Raw genomic sequence first — 9429 nt, 5'->3', positions numbered from 1 at the left:
AAAAAAGGCCTGTTATTAGCTTTCATGTTTCCAATGTTTTGTAATACGGACTAATATTGACCTCAATGTACTCTTCTGTGTCAAGGGTAGTGGCTGTTCTTCCTAAAGCACTCCATTCATTCTGGTATTCTCCTTATCCTTCTCCCTTGCAAAAGGAACAGTGGACCTGTAAGCATTACAGTACTAAAGTTACTTAACATCTCACAAAAATGAAAAGGGCCTTACCTTTGTTCAAGTTGGGGGGGCGGGGCGGTCTATGCTGTCACATATGCTGGGGAAATGTTGTGTGGCCTTCTAGACATAAAAAATATGTATTAATGCAAGGCTGCTTTGGGTGTTCCTATGGAAATTTATCATTTTCATTCTGAATTAATCCCTAGGGTATTCTTTAAGGCATTTTAAAAATAATTGCAACCATTGTTTTAATTTCATTTTGTTTTTGCCTTTATGAAACCACCATAATTGAAAAAGGTAAAAAGAATGTGAAGCTATAACTAAGGCATGCCAAGAGATTGCGGGGGGGGGGGGGACACACTCCTAGTTGTATTGTTAAATTCCATACTTCAAGGACTGTAGCCAGAGATGGTAATCAGATCGCAAGTGAAATCTAGTTTTACTTCAGCTACACGATAGATGGAATCTGCCATACGTAATCAGTACTGCAAGATCAGATGTTGTATCAAAACATCTATTTGTGAAGTAAAATACTTCTGATGATCTAATGCTCTGCTTTTTTTGGCATTTAAAGTTAACAAATGTGTCTTTGGCAGGGATTGTGAGCTCTCGCAGAGGATTCCATGACCAAAATTTAATCTGAAATGATCTCAGCCACTAACTCAAATGGGTTAACACTTTTGGTTTAGAGATTTATTTATTTATTTAAAAAATGATAGAATTATGACTTTGCATCATAAAGCAAAAGTGAAGAAATGATATAAAAATGATAGCACACACTTGTTCCCCCACCTCACCCCATCACCTAAAACTGTACCATTTATTTTTTCCAGCAGTACCCATCATTTTTTGCATTAAAACATCCCGGCACTGTTTAATAATGATTAACTGCAATGTTGGTGCAAACTGTGGTTCACTTTGAAGAAACCCTGCAAGGGATACATACCTTTCTACATACTCTGCAATATGTTTTTATTGGGGTCAGCAATAGCGTTTTTATGGGTATTCATTTTAATTAGTAGGAGAATTTATATTCCTGTAATTAATCTGCTCTACTAATTGAGACGCATATATTTCTAATCACAAGGGGCACAATTCAGTGAGATCTAATAATTTTTAAAGCCATTGCGTGGTCATGTGGTCACTCCAGGAAGTCCTGCCGGATGGGAAGCCTTCGTGTGAAGGGCCCTGCGGCAGTGTGAGCACAAATACAGCTTTTCTAAAGTTTTGTTCTTTCCAAAGCATCGTCAGGAGTACTTCCAGGTTGGAAGTCTCAGTATAGAGAGCTTCACATCATAGTGTGCATGTGTGGAGCTTCAAGACGGCCATTTTGTAGGGCTGCCATATGTCCGGGTTTTCCGGACACATCCAGGAATTGGGCTGTCAAAATGGCATCTGGGCGAATTTTTTTAAAAAATTTTAAAAATGCTTAAAAAAACCCCAAAACATAATTGGGTTCCCAAAAAAGCTCAACCCCCCCCCCAAAAAAAACCCTGTTCAGAATATAACAACCCTACATTTTGGCCACTTTCTTCAGTTCAACAAAGTTATCACAACTAGCAATGTCAGAGAATTCCAGTGAAAAGGGGAGCAGAAATTGCCAATGTTTACTTATCCGTCCCATGTCTGGAACTGAATGTAGGGTTCTGAAACACTAACTTTAGGTATTGCAAAAATAAAATGAAATGACAGAATCCTGAAGACTTTCAAACAATACAGTACTAGTATTTGGCGCACCTTTTAGTGCCACCTGGCCCTGGCACATGGCACCCATTAGCAGGCTGAAATGGGGACTTAATACCAAGGGAGGACGCCAGTAGCCCAGCAGTCTGCTTAATATCTTACACTGGTATACTTTTTGAAAACAGTGCTATGATTGGATGCTAAGTAAGATAATGGCATATCTGTGCATGTAAATAAAGCCTTTCTTCTTCCCATGGAACACTGGCTTTCAGATTTCTGATGTCCTTTTGGAGTTTTAGCTGAACAAGATTTCAAAACCAGCGAGGGGACACATTAGAACTCTTAGCAAGGTCAAAGGTTTGATGGAATAAAACACTAGCGTGCTCATCCGGACTCTTTGAAAGAAGCATTTCAGCCTGCGACATTGCTACTGGTAGGGAAGAAGATACGTAATTGCTGTGGAGACTTTGTTGCTAGTAGCATGTGTGAGAAAAAGGTTATACTTCAGGATAAGTGCCCCTGAGGGCAGGATAGAATAATCTGAAGAAATAGCTTTATTGCTACTAAGAGCAAAAGTCACTGGAATTACAGTTGACAGTGTCAGCACTCCCATGATAGATAGAACTAACGCCAAAGACTCTTGTTTTATTGTTCTCTCTCTAATAGAATTAACTTACAGTTATTTCAAAATATATTTGGAGCATTCCAAGGGCGATCAATCACACTTGTACACATGCATGCGCGCACACACAAACACACAAGCGCATGACCAGTGCAGAAAGACAGTAAATTAAAGGTTTGCCTTCTGATTTGGCAATGCGTTCTGCAAAGCAAGGAAGCCTGGGGGGTATGAATTATTTAATGAAAAATTTGCATAGATGTTGCCATTTATACTGAAACGCTAACTTCAGGCATTGCAATATATATATATATATATAAATAGGCAAGAGGATCCCGAGGAAGATGCCAGGGACTTTCAAACAACATTAATGCTTGTTGCAGTATAAACTTTCAGATCATAACTTATTTATTGTTAGATTGATGGTCAGTGGATTTTTCTGTTCATCTCCTTCAGCAGAAAGTAATTATGTAATCCAATGAAGCCTGTGGGTGTTGCCCTGATATTACATTTTAATCAGGGCTAATCCAAGGTGCTTTGTTGCCTGTAGTGAAGGACAAAATGGGCGCCTCTTCCATCTTCACTCCTATAAGCCAACTAGACTGACAACCGAGTTACTTTAACATTGGTGGTGGTATAACACCATCCACCAAATCTGGGCCCTATATAAGAAGGCCCAGAGGCCATGTGGCAGCAGAGGTGAATGTCTGGAGGATCAGGAAGATCACAACGTGGTGGCTGTTGGTGCTGCTGAGCATCTGCCACCTGAGGTACTTGCCACACTCTACCTAATGGTAGGGCTTCCCCTGATTTATGTCCTCCATACCCTAAGTGTATAAAGAAAGCATTCATGCATTGCCAAGTTCTAAGTATCTTTACTTGGATGTAAACCCTATTGTGTTCACTTACTCCCAAGGAAGTGCAGGTGGGATAGTTGCCTTAAAACAGTGCAGCAAACGGCATTTTCCTATTGAGCGGCTTCTGCGCAAGGAAGTCCATGTGCTTTCTTGTCCATGCACACAAAAGCATCTCTAGGTGTTAAGCCATATTGATGCAAATAGATTGCCAGACTATGCCAAAGGCTTATAGAGAGGTGTGGTGAGGCAACTGGTGCATTCTCAGAGATCGACTCTGCATTGTGGACATATGGAGTCTATGCATTGCCCATTGAAATGGGCAGGGCCTATGCATGAGCATGGTTGCTCTATCATTGAGTTCACATGTATGCTTCACACTAATGACCTCTGTACAACTTGCTTTGAACTATCTCCTTCTTGTTTTCTTCCTTCTTTCCAAAGTTTCTGCACTTTTGGTTCTTCGTATTTCACAAGAGTTCATTACACTTCAAAAGAAACTATGAGCTGACTCACACTAAACCTTAACTATGGCTTGGTGTGATGTCTGAACTGATAAACAATTTTTATTTTATTTTATCTATTATTTATTTCCTTTCTATGCCACTTTATATTTTTAAGGGGGTAAACCTCAAAGTGGTTTACATTGAATAATACAATCCAGAATAAACCATTACTGAAGAAGTTTGAAATAAAGTAGACATTCAAAGCAACCTAATTAACAGGAAACTAAAATATTATCTTAAAGATTTCAAAATAAAACATTGCAAAGGAGGTCAACTATGAATGCACATTTAATGTAGCAAAGTTAACCGAATATATTTTTATCTAAAACATTCAAAAAGAAAGAATTACTAAATGAAGTCAAATATCAAATGCACATTTAAAACAGCATAATCAGCAAGAGAATAAAATATTATCATAAGCATAGAACATATCTGCTGTGGCCAATCCTGTCCATGGTGGTTCATGACAGGTAGCAGCTCTGAAAGCTTAGGCTTGATGACCTGGGTCTGCACTTAGTCCCAAGATGTCTCTGGCTTCTTCAGCAACCTCAGGTTTTGTAGCTGGAGTTAATCAGGACCCCACCTTCCCAGGCCAAGTAGAAAAAAATGGCATACAACGCAGGGTGAAGGTCTTCTAGGACTCACAGCCAAATCATGGTTTGTGTGCAGCCAGCAAACCAGAATCAGAAACCATGGTTTGAAGAGGGTTTACAAACCATTATTTGTTTTTGCTAATTATGGTTTGGCATGATATCTGAATTGCTCGACTATAGATATGGCCATTGCTGGCCTTCCATGCTCTGCTTCTGCACTATGGAGAAGGAATGAATTTTTGAAGCTGATTACTGAGAGGAAAGAAATGGAATGAAAGCAAATAGTTTTAAACCATGATATGATTGGTATGCATTTGGAAGTTCAAAAATGGTTTGGGATGCAAAATATACGAATCACAAGCCATGATTTGGCATGATTTCTGAACTGAGTCTATGACTTCCTTATATAGAGGTACGGGGTTTGGGTTTTTTCTTGAAAATTTAGTAGAAAACACAGATCCTTTGCATATTGAACAGCTCCCAGATGCCCTATTTCCAAGTGCCCATGAATCAGTCCTCAAACCTGGTGAAGTATAGTTATTAAAAGCATCACCTATGAGCCTAGGATCCATTATTCAAATGTCAATTCAACCATAATCTCATTTGGTGACCTTATTCAAACCATTATTTCTCAGTCTCACTCCCCACCTATAATATGCGGATCATAAATACTGGACTACCCTATTATTGTGTTCCTGTAATGAACACTGGAGAACTTACGTAAGGAACTTCAAGCACTTAGAAAAAGTGCAAGCATTAACTTTTATGACTGTACAACCTCTGTCATCAGGGGAGATGAAGGGACTGACTGGAGATAGGATATGCTAGGCCCTTGCTGAAGTTTCCTTCACTGCACGTTATACGTATATTGCAGCTTAGCCAGTTGTGATCCTAAGGTCAAACTCTCCTTCAGGAGATGAGCCCAGAGATTCCGGGAATGGTCTTGAGGGCCAGTCCCAGAAGCACTCAACAAAAAGGAAGCACTTCTACAAGAAGAGTCCATGGTGCCAGTATCCTTCTGGCCTGAGGACGCTGCATTGCCCTCCTTAGAGATTGTTGTTTAGTCGTTTAGTCGTGTCCGACTCTTCGTGACCCCATGGACCAGAGCATGCCAGGCACTCCTGTCTTCCACTGCCTCCCGCAGTTTGGTCAGACTGATGTTTGTAGCTCCGAGAACACTGTCCAACCATCTCGTCCTCTGTCGTCCCCTTCTCCTTGTGCCCTCAATCTTTCCCAACATCAGGGTCTTTTCCAGGGAGTCTTCTCTTCTCATGAGGTGGCCAAAGTATTGGAGCCTCAGCTTCATGATCTGTCCTTCCAGTGAGCACTCAGGGCTAATTTCCTTAAGAATGGATGTGTTTGATCTTCTTGCAGGCCATGGGACTCTCAAGAGTCTCCTCCAGCACCATAATTCAAAAGCATCAATTTTTTGGCGATCAGCCTTCTTTATGGTCCAGCTCTCACTTCCATATCCAGAGAACACCAGCTCAAAAGCCTGGCACAACCAATCTTCCACCTCATTAGAATAAATAACTGCTAAAGCTGACTTAGTGAGGTAGGAGAGCTGAAAATAATGCCAATGTATTTCACATCTGGCAACCAATATGCCCCTTGGGTTTCAGATAATACATGAGTAGATGATCCTAAAAAGTCTGGAACACAAATTTTCATGGCCCTCTAGCGGTTGGTGGGTCATTTACGAGAAGTAAAGTATTTAGTGTTAGGTCTGGAAATGTATACTCGATTCTGACTGAACGAAGCCTCTGGATGTATATTGTGCTCTAGGAGGCTTAGTTTGGTCAGAATCGAGTATATACTTTCAGAGGTAATGTTAAATACATCTGGCAAATGAGCCACCATAGCTGCTAGAGGACAGAGAAAATGTGTGCTCCAAGCTTTTTAGACTCATCTACCCATGTACTATCTGAAACCAAAGGGGCTCATTGGTTGCCAGATGTGAATTTTTTTCAGCTCTCCTACTCCACTAACTGGGTATGAAGAGACTCCAGTGGAGATACAGTAGCTATTGAGACAGAGCTTTAGCTGACTGCTGCTGAAACAACAACTGAGAGGGCTTACAAACCATGCTGTCATGAAGTAGCCAATCTGAGTTGGGCAGGGAGCTGTCCATGGTACCCTTGTCTTGCCTCAGTACTTGGAACAGAACAGAGTCTCTGTAACCAGCACCACCATTTAACTGACTCTTAGAAACTTTGCTGCCCAGTTCTCCATAAGGAGACCGTCTCCTATGTTTCCTGGATACACATTCTCACAATGAAAAATGGTTATTTACATGAGACCTTATCTGAAATTATACCCAGGGTTGTATTTTTTTTAAAAAAAAATCTATGCACATTGATATCCGTGGGACCAGAGATATACGCAATAGCAAAGTATTATTGAGCTGTATTGTTCAACAGTGCATTAACTTGCATGCAGTGTGTATAAGCTCATAGGTGAAATTTCATTATGGAATTACATACCTTCTCCCCCACCCCCCTGCTCTGTTAACAGTATATATCTTTCAGTCAATGGCACCCGTGACTGGACAGCAGCTTGTTCTGATTTCCAAAGCCTGGAGACTGGCCTTTGTGGTGGGGGTGATGTCATTGGTTAACCAGCTTCCGCGGCACCCCATGCTATACAAGGCAGTTCCTCTCTGTATTAGTTCTACCCTAACCTGCCAAGAAAAGAAAACACATAGCTTCCTTTATTCTGCAGTGAAACAAAGTGGTTTGGACACAATTTGGAGAAGCATTGCCAGAAACAACAAAATAGGCTTTAACTTAATAACATTTCCATATATTTAGGTGCTCTTCAAGAATATATGACTCTAATTGATTTTAACCATTTTTTTTATGGAACACAACTGGTGTAGTGGAAATTATCCTTTGGCACACGACCAGAATCTGAGGGAAAGGGGGGAAATATATATAAAAATTTATGGAAACTGATATTATTAAATCAGAGCAGGGTTGCTTTTTTGGCATTCTTTTTGGTGCCCTTCTTCCTGACGATTGCTATTAAAAGAAAAATCACCTTAATTTTCTTTATAAAGCTAATGCGCTAGTCTATTTTATTGGTGACAGTGATTCTAATAGTAAAATCATTCATAAAAGCATATTGTGCAGTGAAATAGCTGAAGTTAGCGCAATCATTTTCACATAAAAAATGTTATTACGTTTTGCAACCTGCCTTTTATGACTGAACATGGATATATATTTTTAAGCAACCTGTTTGCTGAAGCCTTGAAATAATGATAATATACAGAAGGGTTTTCGCTTGAAAAAGAAACAGTGGATGCCTTGTTTACAGCCAGAGCTATTTAAAATTGATCTTTTCAGCAATGCTTCCAGACAAAAGCCTTTGGAAGATTTTCAACGATGGCAGCCGTTGTATGGAACCCTCTGTAGGTTTAGGAATACTATTTTGTTTTATTAACTATGAATGTTTTCCCCTCCTCTCTCTGAACAGTATCTTTTAAATTGTGTTGTCCTTTTTTTAAAAAAAAAAGTAATATCACTTTCCTTTACAACTAAATGTCTGTCACAATATCCTCAGTGTTCTATCAGGTGAGCTAATTCTAGGAGTGGGATGCAAGACAAGCTGAATTTGGTTAGTTGTATTTAAAACAAAATAAAATATGAAGCCATATAAATTACTTTTCTGCAATCTGTGCAGATAACACTCTGCAAATAGATAGTTGTTTTGGAGTGCTTCCATAAACCTACATGGGCCAGACATGGCAAATATGAAACGTAACAGTCACAATCTTCATACCAAATATACTATGCAATACACTGAGCCTCTTGGGCTTGCCAATCAGAAGGTTGGCGGTTTGGATCCACGTGACGGGGTGAGCTCCCATTTCTCGGTCCTAGCTCCTGCCAACTGAGCAGTTCGAAAGCACACCAGTACAAGTAGATAAATAGGTACCACTGCGGCAGAAAGGTAAACAGTGTTTCCGTGCTCTCTGGTTTCCGTCATGGTGTCCTGTTGCACCAGAAACGGGTTAGTTATGCTGGCCACATGACCCAGAAAGCTGTCTGTGAACAAATGATGGCTCCCTCGGCCTGAAAGCGAGATGAGCGCCGCAACCCCATAGTCGCTTTTGACTGGACTTAACCATCCAGGGGTCCTTTACCTTTACCTACCTACCAAATACACTATGCTGGAAGCTGCCCAGAGTGGCTGGGGCAACCCAGTCAGATGGGCGGGGTACAAATAATAAAGCACTACTACTACTACTACAACTACTACTACTACATGGAGTTCTAGCACACTTATAGAATCATAGAGCTGTAGAGTTGGAAGGGACTCCATGGGTCATCTGGTCCAACCCTGTGCAATCTCAATCTCAATCTCTCTGCTCAGACTACAACATCTTCTCTCTTATATTATATCCTTCTATTATGCACAACCCATATATTATCAGCCCCCACTCTCCCTCCATGCTTTCTCTCAAACTTCTCCCTATGCCTCAAAGAGCATCCCTCTCTCCAATGGTCAAGACATCCCCCATGTTTGTGATTTGGTTTCCTTTTTCTTCACTGCCACCATTTCCCCCTTTTAGAAAGTTGGATCATAGTCATAGACTATGTACATTGAGTCACAGTGTACTGAAATCAAGGACGAGAAGCGTTTATTACTATTGTCATTATTAGTGTATATAAAATGGATATGCTGCTTTTAAAGGAACCATTTAACACATTCTCAGTTCCCTTTTTAAGGTACTTCCTTCACAAAGAAATTTATAATCTCTAACAAACACAAACCCCACCTGACAATAAAATATAAAATACGGCACAGCCAAGCAATAAGGCAGCATAAAAACATAATGCCAATCATAAAAGCCATATTTCTAGACCTTAACCACAACTCACAAAGAACACGACAGGTTTCAAAGAATTTTAATATTTCCTTATCAAACTATTGTAGAATATTTTATCATTAAGTCTAATACTATTTGGGCTGAGCGTACGTTCGTCATTGGTCATCCA

At 40.2% G+C, this 9429-nt stretch overlaps 1 long non-coding RNA gene across 2 annotated transcripts in view; it reads right to left on the bottom strand.

Moving 5' to 3' along the window:
* Positions 1-211: 211 nt before the first annotated feature.
* LOC309535257 overlaps positions 212-9429 on the bottom strand; it is a 51901-nt gene continuing 42683 nt past the window's right edge. Inside the window, exon 3 of one of the 2 annotated variants that reach the window (XR_014221158.1) lies at positions 212-294. This is a non-coding gene — a long non-coding RNA (uncharacterized lncRNA). Of the gene's footprint in view, positions 295-6548; positions 7110-9429 lie in introns of those variants that run through there. The other variant, XR_014221159.1, reaches the window with a different exon arrangement.

Source organism: Podarcis vaucheri (genome assembly GCF_965113315.1).
Source record: "Podarcis vaucheri genome assembly, chromosome: 6".
Classification (NCBI taxonomy): domain Eukaryota; kingdom Metazoa; phylum Chordata; class Lepidosauria; order Squamata; family Lacertidae; genus Podarcis; species Podarcis vaucheri.
This window is presented reverse-complemented; position numbering and strand designations above follow the sequence as displayed.